Raw genomic sequence first — 17,244 nt, forward strand, 5'->3', positions numbered from 1 at the left:
CAGGCCACAGTCCTAAATTCGCACATTTCACGACTGCTTGCGTTGGAAATGCTGCCGTTTAGGCTGGTGGAAATGGAATCCTTCTGCAACCTTATGGCAGTGGCCGTCCCTCGGTACTCGGTCCCCAACCAACACTATTTTGCCTGGGGTGCCATCCCCGCACTACACAAGCACGTGTCCCAAAACATCTGTGCCATCAACAACACAGTTACTGGGAGAGTCCACCTGACAACGGACACGTGGACAAGTGCTTGTGGCCAGGGACGGTACATCTCCCTGACGGCACACTGGGTAAACATAGTGGAAGCCGGGACCCAGTCGGACCTTGGGGACGGAACACATCCTCCCCACACCGAGGATTGCGGGCCCTATGTCAGTCAGAATTGCCCCCACAGTGTACAGCTCCTGCGCATCATCCTCCTCCTCATGTTCAGCCTCCATTTCAGATATCACCACATCAGTTAAAAGCTGGAAGCACTGCAGTACTGCCTCCGCCAAGCGGCAACAGGCTGTGCTGAAACTCCTAAGCTTAGGTGATAAACCTCACACTGCTTGTGAGTTGTGGACAGCTGTGAAAGAGCAGGCAGATCTGTTGCTGAGACCACTGAACCTACATCCAGGCATGGTCGTGTGTGACAATGGCCGTAACCTGGTGGCGGCTCTGAGGCGAGGCGAGATCACACACGTACCATGCTTGGCTCATGTGCTTAACCTCGTGGTTCAGCGGTTTCTTAAATCGTACCCCGAGTTGTCAGATCTGCTCGTCAAAGTACGCCGCCTGTCAGCTCATTTTCGCAAGTCGGCTACAGCTTCCGCCGCCCTTGCTGTGTTGCAGCAGCATTTGCAGCTTCCAGCACACCAACTGGTGTGTGATGTCCCCACACGTTGGAACTCTACCCTCCACATGTTGCAAAGGATTTGTGAGCAGAAGAGAGCAGTTGTGGAGTATAAGCTGCAACAAGGCCGTCGATATTCAGGTCAGACTCCACACATAAGACCTCAGGAGTGGACCTGGATGTCTGACATCTGTACCATCTTGACAAACTATGAGGAGTCCACCCAAATGGTGAGTGGCGATGATGCCATCATTAGCGTCAGCATTCCACTTGTCTGTCTTTTGCAACGCTCTCTGCAGAGAATTAAAGAGGAGGCATTGCAGCCAGAGTATGATGAGATGGATCAAGAACCCGTAATGGGCGATTACACACAGCCCAGCCTCATCTCATCCCAACATGCATTGGGGGACAATGAGGGAGAGGAAGAGGAGGAAGAAGAACAGGAGCTTGTGTCATGCGCTGTCGACGGTAGTACCTGTACAACTGTCATACCGTCGGTTCAGCGTGGGTGGCCTGAGGACAGGGGGGAGGAGGAGGAGGAGGAGGAGGAGAGCATGGTCAGTCGTCATCTTGGTGAGGACACGGAAGTCTTGCGCGTTACCAGTCTGGCACGCATGGCTGACTTTATGTTACGCTGCCTTAACCGTGACCCTCGCGTTGTCAAAATGTTGGGTGACAGTCATTACTGGTTGGTGACACTTTTAGACCCCCGCTACAAGGACAACTTTCACTCTCTTATTCCTGAGGTGGAGAGGTCTACAAAAATGGGGCAGTACCAGAAGGCCCTTGCTGCAGAACTGTTAAAAAAGTTCCCATCTGAACACGCTAGCGGCAGAGGTCACAGTTCGTTGACCAACCAAGGCGTACAAGCGAGAGAGAGGCAACTCCAATCCAGCAGAGGCAGGGGAACACTGTCAACGTTCTGGAACAGTTTTCTGAGACCCGCCCAGCTTACAGGCCCTGAGGCGCGGGGTACTCTCACAAGGAGTGGAAAGTTTCAAAAGATGGTGAGGGAGTACCTTACCGACCGTACCAGCGTCCTCCGTGATTTCTCTGTGCCTTTTAATTATTGGGTATCCAAGCTGGACACTTGGAATGAACTCGCTCTGTATGCCTTGGAGGTCCTGGCCTGCCCTGCCGCTAGCGTGTTATCGGAGCGTGTTTTTAGTACCGCTGGGGGAATTACAACTGATAAGCGCACTCGCCTGTCAACTGACAATGCTGACAAGCTGACCCTTATCAAAATGAACAAGGGCTGGATTGGGCCAGACTTCTCATCACCACCAAATGACAGCAGAGTAACATAAAGTCAAATCCACTGTGTTTTTTCGGGAGGTGTATTCACATGCACCGCTTCACACCCACACATGGGTATACGCTTCCACATTTCGGCTGTTTTATGTTCTTCTCCTTATCCTCAGCCTCCACCACCAATATACCACCAGGGTGACTGTGGTCCGTGTTGCCATTATTGAAAGTTCCTCCATCCTTATTTTTGTCAGCTTTTGCTTGGAAGGTATAAGCAAAGACTGTGGGAGACCAACTCCCCAATAATGGGAATAATATTTTTAAGATGCTGTACTGTATGGCTCTTGTAAGGGGCATTGCAAGTTCCTCCATCCTAATTTTTGGCAGCTTTTGCTTGGAAGGCATAAGCAAAGACTATGGGAGACCCACTCCCCAATCATGGAAATAATGTTTGTAATATGCTGTACTGCATGGCTCTTGTAAGGGGCATTAAAAGAGTCTTGTTAAGCTACTGCGACCTCCACCACTTTTCTGAGGGGCATTAAAAGCGTCTTGTTAAGCTACTGGGACCTCCACGTCTCTTCTGAGGGGCATTAAAAGAGTCTTGTTAAGCTTCTGGGACCTCCACCACTTTTCCGAGGGGCATTAAAAGTGTCTTGTTAAGCTACTGGGACCTCCAGGTCTCTTCTGAGGGGCATTAAAAGCGTGTTGTTATACCACTCTGACCTCCACGTCTCTTCTGAGGGGCATTAAAAGCGTCTTGTTAAGCTACCGCGACCTCCATGTCTCTTCCGAGGGGCATTAAAACTGTCTTTTTAAACTACTGCGACCTCCACCACTTTTCCAAGGTGCATTAAAAGCGTCTTGTTATACCACTCTGACCTCCATGTCTCTTCTGAGGGGCATTAAAACGGTCTTGTTGAGCTACTGGGACCTCCATGACTCTTCGAACGGACATTGCATTTCCTCATAATTTTTGGCAGCTTTTGCTTGGAAGGCATAAGCAAAGACTATGGGAGACCCACTCCCCAATCATGGGAATCATGTTTGTAATATGCTGTACTGTATGGCTCTTGTAAGGGGCATTGCAAGTTCCTCCATCCTAATTTTTGGCAGCTTTCGCTTGGAAGGCATAAGCAAAGACTATGGGAGACCCACTCCCCAATAATGGGAATAATGTTTGTAATATGCTGTACTGTATGGCTCTTGTAAGGGGCATTAAAACCGTCTTGTTAAGCTACTGCGACCTCCACATCTCTTCTGAAGGGCATTAAAAGCGTCTTGTTAAGCTACTGGGACCTCCACGTCTCTTCCAAGGGGCATTAAAACCGTCTTGTTATACCACTCTGACCTCCACGTCTCTTCCAATGGGCATTAAAAGTGTCTTGTTAAGCTACTGTGACCTCCACCACTTTTCCAAGGGGCATTAAAAGCGTCTTGTTAAGCTACTGTGACCTCCATGTCTCTTCCAAGGGGCATTAAAAGCGTCTTGTTAAGCTACTGTGACCTCCACCACTTTTTCAAGGGGCATTAAAACCGTCTTGTTAAGCTAATGTGACCTCCACGTCTCTTCCAAGGTGCATTGAAATGTTGTTATTAATTACCTCTAACCTCCACGACTCTTCCAGCGGGCATTGCATTTCCTCCTAATTTTAGTCAGCTGTTGCTTTTCAATGCAAAGGCGAAAACTAACGGAGACCCACTCCCCAATAATGGGTAGAAGGTTTTTAGTACGCTGTAATCCACGTCTGTTTCAAGGGGCAATGCAGTTCCTCATAATTTTTGGAAAGCCTTCCATTCACTGCTTAGGCCAACAGTGTACAGGAGACCCAGTTGCTATAAATGGAAAAAACGGTTTAGTTAAGGCCCTCTGACCTCCATGTCACTTCCAAGGGGCATTGGAGTGCCTCGAAATGTTTGGTAGGCATTGCACTCACTGTATGCCCTATAACTGTGTAGCAGAACCGCTCCTTTTGATACAGAAACATGTCCTACAAGACATGTGTGGTTGACTGGCCTGATATTGATGTGAATGGTACCTGTTCCTCCTGCTCTTTCTCCTTTGCCACCACTTCATCCATCATTTATCACCTGAAGCTTTGTTTTAACAGGAGTCATAGAACTAGGATAGTAGCAGGAAAACATCCAGCAATCCTCGTAGGAGGTAGGATATGCGCCAAAACGCTGACCACCTCAGGCCTAGCCGCTACTACATACATGCGCTTGCATTCCAAGAAAACAAAGCAGATGCTAACTTCTATCATCATCATGTTCCTCACCTTGGCACTCTCAACTCCCCTGATGGAGAAGCCAGGGCCCACTGGAGGAGTCTGGTTCTCTGGTGGGCTCGTCCAATGCTGCCCTAAAGTAGTCCGGGCTAAGAAAAGTCTGTGGGGATGTTCCGCGGAGAAATCGGGGCGGCTGCAGACCATTTATGGACACCCGGCCGCCCCCATGCCGCTGGGGACCGTGTGTGGACACCCGGCCGCGGGGTGGCTGGGGACCGATTGTAAACACCCGGCCGCCCCCTGGCGGCTGGGGACCTAGCGTGGACACCCGGCCGCCGGGCGGCTGGAGACTGAGTATGGATACCTCGCTGCCGAAGCAGCCATGAGGTAGTGGCCAGCTTTGGCCTCCTCAAAACTAAAAGGCCCCATTTCAAGTGCAAGCTAGCAGTATGGTATTGCAGCCTGCAGGTGGGTGGGTGGTTGGCTGCATATTTGCGCTTGCATTGCAAGGAATGGGGGAGGTACAATTGAACACTGCCCTGGGACAAGGACTTGCACGGGGATAGTTGGAAGTCTGCATCTTCTGATGCGGCAAGGATCACTTCCGATGGGCACACTTTTAGACAGTGACCTGGGAGTCAGAGATGCTTCCAGGGGTCTTCCCCATGCTGTTCCCATGTCTTTTCAGCACTGTATGCATGTGTCACACAGCACATGGCCAGATAAGGTTGTAAAATGTTAAAATGACATTTCCCGGTGAATGCATTTGTCACAGCTGAAAGCAATACAAAACTGCAAAAATGCATAAAAAATGCTACTTGTGAACATAGCCCAAGGTGTGGAGGAGTATTTTTGTTTTTGGTTATTTATTTTACCTTATGCACAAGTCTTTACCCTGGAAAAGAAATTCCTTAACATATTTCACAGGAAAAAAGTTTCACTTTCGTTTTTGAACGTTTTATTGTGAGCCTGTAAAAGTGGCTTAATACCTCTTACCACGTTGTTGACAGCAGTGACCTGGGGGTCAGAAATGCTTCCAGGGGCGATCCCCATTCTGTCCCCATGTCATTTGAGCACTGTCACTATCGTTTTGGGCACTTGTTAGGCTTTTTAAAGACTGCAGGGGGTGCCACCGCAAAAATGCTCGGGTCTCCCATAGACTAACATTGGGCTCGTTGCTCGGGTCGAGCACCCGAGTATCACGGTGAGCTCGGCCTGAGCTTCGAGCACCCGAGCATTTTAGTGCTCGCTCAACACTAGTTATTATCTATTTCTGTCATATACTGATTTTTGTTTCTTTTTTTGTATACATACAGATACCTTGTGTTTATACAAAATATAGGCCGAAACATTGTTTATGTATCTGCTTTCATTTGGGTCTGGCTGACTTATCACTAATACATTTTGGAATTTACACAAGTTAAAAGTTATTGAGTGGCGGAGTTATTACTGAATACATGGGAACACTATGGAAAACTTGCTGAGGTTTTGGCATCACGGCTAATGTGAGCGCGTCTGGACTTGGAGCACATTCACCTCCAAAGTACAAAACTTGACTGAAGTCTAAGAAATTCCGACTTTGCTTAATACAGGACTGACATCTCCGATACACCTGCCTGATGGAAGCCAGTTGTGTCTGGTCTTGGGGGCACCTGTAATGGATCCCCCTTTGCCTGTGCTCACGTCGTCACTGCGTTTTATGAAATGTGTTGTCTCTTGGAATATTAGTGACTATTTTGTGTTTAATGGATCCTCTGTAGATGAAGCGGAGTCACGAGGTTTGATGTCCTGATCTGACTCATCAGATGTGATTATGATATTATGATATTACAGGATGACATCTGAGGCCACGGAGCTGGAGTTACAGGAAAATTAATAATGTATAATGTGATCCCGGGACAAGACTGAGCGATCATTCTCCTCTCAGAAGAACAAGCCAACATCGGGTCACACTAGTGTAAGCAGGCAGGAGGACATTCAGCCATAACAAGTCAGAGACACGGGGTGAGCTATAGGGTGAGATGTAGGGTAAGATGTAGCGTAAGATGCAGGACAACATGTAAGGTGAGATGTAGGGCAAGATGTAGGACGAAATATAAAGCGAGATGGAGGGTGAGATGCAGGACGAGATGTAGAGTGAAATGGGGTGAAATGTAGGATGAGATATGGGGTGAGATGTATTGGGAGATCCAGGACAAGATCTAGGATGAGATGTAGTGCAAGATGTAGAATGAGATGCAGGGTGAGATGTAGGGCGAGATGTAGGGTAAGGTATGGAGCGAGATGTAGGGCGAGATATAGGGTGAGATGTAGGGTAAGATATGGAATGAGATGTACGGTGACATATACGGCGAGATGTAGAATGAGATGTAGGATGAGATATAGGACGAGATCTAGGACGAGATATAGGACAAGATGTAGGACGAGATATAGGATGAGATATAGGACGAGATGGAGGGAAAGATGCAGGGCGAGATGCGGATCGAGATGTAGGATGAAATATAAGGCGAGATGGAGGGTGAGATGCAGGACGAGACATAGGACAAGATGCAGGGTGGGATGTAGGGTGAGTTTCAGGACGAGATGTAGAGTGAAATGGGGTGAAATGTAGGATGAGATAAAGTGCGAGCTGTAAGGTGAGATCTAGGACAAGATGTAGGGCGAAATATAGGGTGAGATGCAGGGCGACATGTAGAGCGAGATGTAGGACGAGATGCAGGACGAGATGTAGGACGAGATGCAGGGTGGGATGTAGGGCGAGATGTAGGGCAAGATGTAGGGTGAGATGTAGGGTAAGATGTAGGGTGAGATGTAGTGCGAGATGTAGTGCGAGATGTAGGGTGAGATGTAGGGTGAGATGTAGGATGAGATGTAGAATGAGATGTAGGACGAGATCTAGGACAAGATGTAGGGTGAAATGTAGGGTGAGAAGCAGGGCGAGATGTAGAGCAAGATGTAGAGCGAGATGAAGGACGAGATGTAGTACGAGATGAAGGACGACATGCAGAGCGAGATTCAGGGCGAGATGCAGGGCGAGATGTAGGGTGAGATGTAGAGCGAGATGTAGGACGAGATGTAGGACGAGATGTAGGATGAGATGAAGGACGAGATGCCGAGCGAGATTCGGGACGAGATGTAGAACGAGATGTAGGGCGAGATGTAGGGCGAGATGTAGAACGAGATGTAGGACGAGATATAGGACGAGATGAAGGACGAGATGCAGAGCGAGATTCAGGACGAGATGTAGGACGAGATGTAGAACGAGATGTAGGACGAGATGTAGGATGAGATGAAGGACAAAATGTAGGGCGAGATGTAGGGCGAGATGTAAGGCGAGATGTAGGATGAGATGTAGGACGAGATGCAGGGTGGGATGTAGGGCGAGATGTAGGGCAAGATGTAGGGTGAGATGTAGGGTAAGATGTAGGGTGAGATGTAGTGCGAGATGTAGTGCGAGATGTAGGGTGAGATGTAGGGTGAGATGTAGGATGAGATGTAGAATGAGATGTAGGACGAGATCTAGGACAAGATGTAGGGTGAAATATAGGGTGAGAAGCAGGGCGAGATGTAGAGCAAGATGTAGGACGAGATGAAGGACGAGATGTAGGGCGAGATGTAGGGCAAGATGCAGAGCGAGATGCAGAGTGAGATTCAGGATGAGATGTAGGACGAGATGTAGGACGAGATGTAGGATGAGATGAAGGACAAAATGTAGGGCGAGATGTAGGGCGAGATGTAGGGCGAGATGCAGAGTGAGATGCAGAGACAGATGTAGGACGAGATGTAGGACGAGATGTAGGGCGAGATGTAGGGTGAGATGTAAGGCGAGATGTAAGGCAAGATGTAGGATGAGATGTAGGATGAGATGTAGTATGAGATGTAGGATGAGATGTAGGACGAGATGTAGGGAAAGATGCAGAGCGAGATGTGGGACGAGATGTAGGACGAGATGAAAGACGAGATGCAGGGCGAGATGTAGGGCGATATGCAAAGCGAGATGCAGAGCGAGATGTAGGATGAGATGTAGGGCGAGATGTAGGGCGAGATGTAGGGCGAGATGTAGGATGAGATGTAAGATGAAATGTAAGATGAGATGTAGGAAGAGATGTAGGACGAGTTGTAGAATGACATGTAGGACGAGATGTAGGATGATATGTAGGACGAGATCTAGGACAAGATGTAGGATGAAATGTAGGGTGAGATGCAGGGCGAGATGTAGAGCAAGATGTAGATAGAGATGTAGGGCGAGATGTAGGATGAGATGTAGGACGAGATGTAGGGCGAGATGTAGGACGAGATGCAGGGCGAGATGAAGAGCAAGATGCAGAGTGAGATGTAGGGTGAGATGCAGAGCGAGATGCAGAGCGAGATGTAGGGCGAGATGTAGGGCGAGATGAAGAACGAGATGTAGGACGAGATGTAGGACGAGTTGAAGGACGAGATGCAGAGTGAGATTCAGGACGAGATGTAGGACGAGATGTAGAACGAGATGTAGGATGAGATGAAGGACAAAATGTAGGGCGAGATGTAGGGCGAGATGTAAGGCGAGATGTAGGATGAGATGTAGGATGAGATGTAGGATGAGAAGTAGGACGAGATGAAGGACGAGATGTAGGGCGAGATGTAGGGCGAGATGCAGAGCGAGATGCAGAGCGAGATTCAGGACGAGATGTAGGACGAGATGTAGAACGAGATGTAGGACGAGATGTAGGATGAGATGAAGTACAAAATGTAGGGCGAGATGTAGGGCGAGATGTAAGGCGAGATGTATGATGAGATGTAGGATGAGATGTAGGATGAGATGTAGGATGAGATCTAGGACGAGAAGAAGGACGAGATGTAGGGCGAGATGTAGGGTGAGATGCAGAGCGAGATGCAGAGCGAGATGTAGGACGAGATGTAGGACGAGATGTAGGGCGAGATGTAGGGCGAGATGTAAGGCGAGATGTAAGGCGAGATGTAGGATGAGATGTAGGATGAGATGTAGGATGAGATGTAGGATGAGATGTAGGACGAGATGTAGGGAAAGATGCAGAGCGAGATGTAGGACGAGACGTAGGACAAGATGAAAGACGAGATGTAGGGCGAGATGTAGGGGCTAGATGTAGGGCGAGATGCAGGGCGAGATGCAGGGAGAGATGTAGGGCGATATGCAAAGCGAGATGCAGAGCGAGATGTAGGACGAGATGTAGGATGAGATGAAGGACAAAATTTAGGGCGAGATGTAGGTCGAGATGTAGGGCGAGATGCAGAGCGAGATGCAGAGACAGATGTAGGACGAGATGTAGGACGAGATGTAGGGCGAGATGTAGGGTGAGATGTAAGGCGAGATGTAAGGCAAGATGTAGGATGAGATGTAGGATGAGATGTAGTATGAGATGTAGGATGAGATGTAGGACGAGATGTAGGGAAAGATGCAGAGCGAGATGTGGGACGAGATGTAGGACGAGATGAAAGACGAGATGTAGGGCGAGATGCAGGACGAGATGCAGGGCGAGATGTAGGGCGATATGCAAAGCGAGATGCAGAGCGAGATGTAGGATGAGATGTAGGGCGAGATGTAGGGCGAGATGTAGGGCGAGATGTAGGATGAGATGTAAGATGAAATGTAGGATGAGATGTAGGAAGAGATGTAGGACGAGTTGTAGAATGACATGTAGGACGAGATGTAGGATGATATGTAGGACGAGATCTAGGACAAGATGTAGGGTGAGATGCAGGGCGAGATGTAGAGCAAGATGTAGATCGAGATGTAGGGCGAGATGTAGGATGAGATGTAGGACGAGATGTAGGGCGAGATGTAGGACGAGATGCAGGGCGAGATGAAGAGCAAGATGCAGAGTGAGATGTAGGGTGAGATGCAGAGCGAGATGCAGAGCGAGATGTAGGGCAAGATGTAGGGCGAGATGTAGGGCGAGATGAAGAACGAGATGTAGGACGAGATGTAGGACGAGTTGAAGGACGAGATGCAGAGTGAGATTCAGGACGAGATGTAGGACGAGATGTAGAACGAGATGTAGGATGAGATGAAGGACAAAATGTAGGGTGAGATGTAGGGCGAGATGTAAGGCGAGATGTAGGATGAGATGTAGGATGAGATGTAGGATGAGATGTAGGATGAGAAGTAGGACGAGATGAAGGACGAGATGTAGGGCGAGATGTAGGGCGAGATGCAGAGCGAGATGCAGAGCGAGATTCAGGACGAGATGTAGGACGAGATGTAGAACGAGATGTAGGACGAGATGTAGGATGAGATGAAGGACAAAATGTAGGGCGAGATGTAGGGCGAGATGTAAGGCGAGATGTAGGATGAGATGTAGGATGAGATGTAGGATGAGATGTAGGATGAGATCTAGGACGAGAAGAAGGACGAGATGTAGGGCGAGATGTAGGGTGAGATGCAGAGCGAGATGTAGGACGAGATGTAGGACGAGATGTAGGGCGAGATGTAGGGCGAGATGTAAGGCGAGATGTAAGGCGAGATGTAGGATGAGATGTAGGATGAGATGTAGGATGAGATGTAGGATGAGATGTAGGACCAGATGTAGGGAAAGATGCAGAGCGAGATGTAGGACGAGACGTAGGACGAGATGAAAGACGAGATGTAGGGCGAGATGTAGGGGCTAGATGTAGGGCGAGATGCAGGGCGAGATGCAGGGAGAGATGTAGGGCGATATGCAAAGCGAGATGCAGAGCGAGATGTAGGGCGAGATGTAGGGCGAGATGTAGGGCGAAATGTAAGATGAGATATAAGATGAGACGTAGGATGAGACGTAGGCTGAGATGTAGGACGAGATGTAGGGCGAAATGTTGGACGAGATGTAGGTCGAGATGCAGGGCGAGATGCAGGGCGAGATGTAGGTCGAGAGAGATGCAGGGCGAGATGCAGAGCGAGATGTAGGACGAGATGTAGGATGAGATGTAGGACGAGATGAAGGACGAGATGTAGGGCGAGATGCAGGGCGAAATGCAGAACGAGATGTAGGATGAGATGTAGGGCGAGATGTATGGCGAGATGTAGGACGAGATGTAAGACAAGATGAAGGACGAGATGTAGGACGAGATGCAGGGTGGGATGTAGGGCGAGATGCAGGACGAGACATAGGACGAGATGCAGGGTGGGATATAGGGTGAGATGCAGGTCGAGATGCAGGACAAGATGTAGAGTGAAATGGGGTGAAATGTAGGATGAGATATGGGGTGAGATGTATTGGGAGATCCAGGACAAGATCTAGGACGAGATGTAGGGCAAGATGCAGAACGAGATGCAGGGTGAGATATAGGGCGAGATGTAGGGTAAGGTATGGAGCGAGATGTAGGGCGAGATATAGGGTGAGATGTAGTGTAAGATATGGAATGAGATGTACGGTGACATATACGGCGAGATGTAGAATGAGATGTAGGATGAGATATAGGACAAGATATAGGATGAGATATAGGATGAGATGTAGGACGAGATGTAGGGTGAGATGCAGGACGAGATGTAGGACGAGATGTAGGACGAGATGTAGGATGAGATATAGGACGAGATATAGGATGCGATGTAGGACGAGATGTAGGGTGAGATGTAGGGTAAGATATGGAATGAGATGTACGGTGACATATGAGCGAGATGTAGAATGAGATGTAGGATGAGATATAGGACGAGATATAGGACGAGATATAGGACAAGATGTAGGGTGAGATGTAGGACGATATGTAGGGTGAGATGTAGGATGAGATATAGGACGAGATATAGGACGAGATATAGGACGAGATGTAGGACGAAATGTAGGGTGAGATGTAGGGTAAGATATGGAATGAGATGTACGGTGACATATACGGCGAGATGTAGAATGAGATGTAGGATGAGATAAAGGACGAGATATAGAACGAGATATAGGACGAGATATAGGACGAGATGTAGGACGAGATGTAGGGTGAGATGTAGGGTGAGATGTAGGACGAGATGTAGGGTGAGATGTAGGACGAGATGTAGGACGAGATGTAGGGTGAGACGTAGGATGAGATATAGGACGAGATATAGGACGAGATATAGGATGAGATGTAGGACGAGATGTAGGGTGAGATGTAGGGTAAGATATGGAATGAGATGCACGGTGACATATAAAGCGAGATGTAGAATGAGATGTAGGATGAGATATAGGATGAGATATAGGACGAGATGTAGGAGGAGATGTAGGACGAGATGTAGGACGAGATGCAGGGTGAGATGTAGGACGAGATGTAGGACGAGATGTAGGGTGAGATGTAGGATGAGATATAGGACGAGATATAGGACGAGATGTAGGACGAGATGTAGGGTGAGATGCAGGGTAAGATATGGAATGAGATGTACGGTGACATATACAGCGAGATGTAGAATGAGATGTAGGATGAGATATAGGACGAGATATAGGACGAGATGTAGGACGAGATGTAGGGTGAGATGTAGGACGAGATGTAGGGTGAGATGTAGGATGAGATATAGGACGAGATATAGGACGAGATTTTGGATGAGATGTAGGGTGAGATGTAGGGTAAGATATGGAATGAGATGTACGATGACATATACAGCGAGATGTAGAATGAGATGTAGGATGAGATATAGGACGAGATATAGGACGAGATGTAGGACGAGATGTAGGACGAGATGTAGGGTGAGATGTAGGATGAGATATAGGACGAGATATAGGACGAGATGTAGGAAGAGATGTAGGGTGAGATGTAGGGTAAGATATGGAATGAGATGTACGGTGACATATACGGCGGGATTTAGAATGAGATGTAGGATGACATATAGGACGAGATATAGGACGAGATGTAGGACGAAATGTAGGGTGAGATGTAGGATGAGATATAGGACGAGATATAGGAAGAGATATAGGACGAGGTGTAGGACGAGATGTAGGGTGAGATGTAGGGTAAGATATGGAATGAGATGTACGGTGACATATACGGCGAGATCTAGAATGAGATGTAGGATGAGATATAGGACGAGATATAGGACGAGATATAGGACGAGATATAGGACGAGATATAGGACGAGATGTAGGACGAGATGTAAGACAAGATGAAGGACGAGATGTAGGATGAGATGCAGGGTGGGATGTAGGGCGAGATGCAGAACGAGACATAGGACGAGATGCAGGGTGGGATATAGGGTGAGATGCAGGTCGAGATGCAGGACAAGATGTAGAGTGAAATGGGGTGAAATGTAGGATGAGATATGGGGTGAGATGTATTGGGAGGTCCAGGACAAGATGTAGGACGAGATGTAGGGCAAGATGCAGAACGAGATGCAGTGTGAGATGTAGGGCGAGATGTAGGGTATGGTATGGAGCGAGATGTAGGGCGAGATATAGGGTGAGATGAAGTGTAAGATATGGAATGAGATGTACGGTGACATATATGGCGAGATGTAGAATGAGATGTAGGATGAGATATAGGACAAGATATAGGACGAGATATAGGACGAGATGTAGGACGAGATGTAGGGTGAGATGCAGGACGAGATGTAGGACGAGATGTAGGACGAGATGTAAGACGAGATGTAGGATGAGATATAGGACGAGATATAGGATGAGATGTAGGACGAGATGTAGGGTGAGATGTAGGGTAAGATATGGAATGAGATGTACGGTGACATATGCGGCGAGATGTAGAATGAGATGTAGGATGAGATATAGGACGAGATATAGGACGAGATATAGGACAAGATGTAGGGTGAGATGTAGAACGATATGTAGGGTGAGATGTAGGATGAGATAAAGGACGAGATATAGAACGAGATATAGGACGAGATATAGGACGAGATGTAGGACGAGATGTAGGGTGAGATGTAGGGTGAGATGTAGGATGAGATATAGGACGAGATATAGGACGAGATATAGGATGAGATGTAGGACGAGATGTAGGGTGAGATGTAGGGTAAGATATGGAATGAGATGCACGGTGACATATAAAGCGAGATGTAGAATGAGATGTAGGATGAGATATAGGACGAGATATAGGACGAGATTTAGGAGGAGATGTAGGACGAGATGTAGGACGAGATGTAGGGTGAGATGTAGGACGAGATGTAGGACGAGATGTAGGGTGAGATGTAGGATGAGATATAGGACGAGACATAGGACGAGATGTAGGACGAGATGTGGGGTGAGATGTAGGGTAAGATATGGAATGAGATGTACGGTGACATATACAGCGAGATGTAGAATGAGATGTAGGATGAGATATAGGACGAGATATAGGACGAGATGTAAGACGAGATGTAGGGTGAGATGTAGGACGAGATGTAGGGTGAGATGTAGGATGAGATATAGGACGAGATATAGGACAAGATTTAGGATGAGATGTAGGGTGAGATGTAGGGTAAGATATGGAATGAGATGTACGGTGACATATACAGCGAGATGTAGAATGAGATGTAGGATGAGATATAGGACGAGATATAGGACGAGATGTAGGACGAGATGTAGGACGAGATGTAGGGTGAGATGTAGGACGAGATGTAGGGTGAGATGTAGGATGAGACATAGGACGAGATATAGGACGAGATATAGGACGAGATGTAGGAAGAGATGTAGGGTGAGATGTAGAGTAAGATATGGAATGAGATGTACGGTGACATATACGGCGGGATGTAGAATGAGATGTAGGATGAGATATAGGACGAGATATAAGACGAGATGTAGGACGAGATATAGGACGAGATATAGGACGAGATGTAGGACGAGATGTAGGACGAGATGTAAGACAAGATGAAGGACGAGATGTAGGATGAGATGCAGGGTGGGATGTAGGGCGAGATGCAGGACGAGACATAGGACGAGATGCAGGGTGGGATATAGGGTGAGATGCAGGTCGAGATGCAGGACAAGATGTAGAGTGAAATGGGGTGAAATGTAGGATGAGATATGGGGTGAGATGTATTGGGAGATCCAGGACAAGATGTAGGACGAGATGTAGGGCAAGATGCAGAACGAGATGCAGTGTGAGATGTAGCGCGAGATGTAGGGTAAGGTATGGAGCGAGATGTAGGGCGAGATATAGGGTGAGATGAAGTGTAAGATATGGAATGAGATGTACGGTGACATATATGGCGAGATGTAGAATGAGATGTAGGATGAGATATAGGACAAGATATAGGACGAGATATAGGACGAGATGTAGGACGAGATGTAGGGTGAGATGCAGGACGAGATGTAGGACGAGATGTAGGACGAGATGTAAGACGAGATGTAGGATGAGATATAGGACGAGATATAGGATGAGATGTAGGACGAGATGTAGGGTGAGATGTAGGTTAAGATATGGAATGAGATGTACGGTGACATATGCGGCGAGATGTAGAATGAGATGTAGGATGAGATATAGGACGAGATATAGGACAAGATGTAGGGTGAGATGTAGGACGATATGTAGGGTGAGATGTAGGATGAGATATAGGACGAGATATAGGACGAGATATAGGACGAGATGTAGGACGAAATGTAGGGTGAGATGTAGGGTAAGATATGGAATGAGATGTACGGTGACATATACGGCGAGATGTAGAATGAGATGTAGGATGAGATAAAGGACGAGATATAGGACGAGATATAGGACGAGATGTAGGACGAGATGTAGGGTGAGATGTAGGGTGAGATGTAGGATGAGATATAGGACGAGATATAGGATGAGATGTAGGACTAGATGTAGGGTGAGATGTAGGGTAAGATATGGAATGAGATGCACGGTGACATATAAAGCGAGATGTAGAATGAGATGTAGGATGAGATATAGGACGAGATATAGGACGAGATGTAGGAGGAGATGTAGGACGAGATGTAGGACGAGATGTAGGGTGAGATGTAGGACGAGATGTAGGACGAGATGTAGGACGAGATGTAGGGTGAGATGTAGGATGAGATATAGGACGAGACATAGGACGAGATGTAGGACGAGATGTGGGGTGAGATGTAGGGTAAGATATGGAATGAGATGTACTGTGACATATACAGCGAGATGTAGAATGAGATGTAGGATGAGATATAGGACGAGATATAGGACGAGATGTAAGACGAGATGTAGGGTGAGATGTAGGACGAGATGTAGGGTGAGATGTAGGATGAGATATAGGACGAGATATAGGACGAGATTTAGGATGAGATGTAGGGTGAGATGTAGGGTAAGATATGGAATGAGATGTACGGTGACATATACAGCGAGATGTAGAATGAGATGTAGGATGAGATATAGGACGAGATATAGGACGAGATGTAGGACGAGATGTAGGACGAGATGTAGGGTGAGATGTAGGACGAGATGTAGGGTGAGATGTAGGATGAGACATAGGACGAGATATAGGACGAGATATAGGACGAGATGTAGGAAGAGATGTAGGGTGAGATGTAGAGTAAGATATGGAATGAGATGTACGGTGACATATACGGCGGGATGTAGAATGAGATGTAGGATGAGATATAGGACGAGATATAGGACGAGATGTAGGACGAGATGTAGGGTGAGATGTAGGATGAGATATAGGACGAGATATAGGAAGAGATATAGGACGAGATGTAGGACGAGATGTAGGATGAGATGTAGGGTAAGATATGGAATGAGATGTACGGTGACATATACGGCGAGATCTAGAATGAGATGTAGGATGAGATATAGGACGAGATATAGGACGAGATATAGGACGAGATATAGGACGAGATGTAGGACGAGATGTAGGACGAGATGTAGGACGAGATGTAGGATGAGATATAGGACGAGATATAGGACGAGATGTAGGACGAGATGTAGGACGAGATGTAGGGTGAGATGTAGTGTAAGATATAGAATGAGATGTACGGTGACATATACAGCGAGATGTAGAATGAGAAGTAGGATGAGATATAGGACGAGATATAGGACGAGATGTAGGACGAGATGTAGGACGAGATGTAGGACGAGATGTAGGG

This window comes from Phyllobates terribilis, unplaced genomic scaffold (assembly GCF_046119375.1).
Source record: "Phyllobates terribilis strain yellow unplaced genomic scaffold, ASM4611937v1 Scaffold_4__5_contigs__length_816908805, whole genome shotgun sequence".
Classification (NCBI taxonomy): Eukaryota; Metazoa; Chordata; class Amphibia; order Anura; family Dendrobatidae; genus Phyllobates; species Phyllobates terribilis.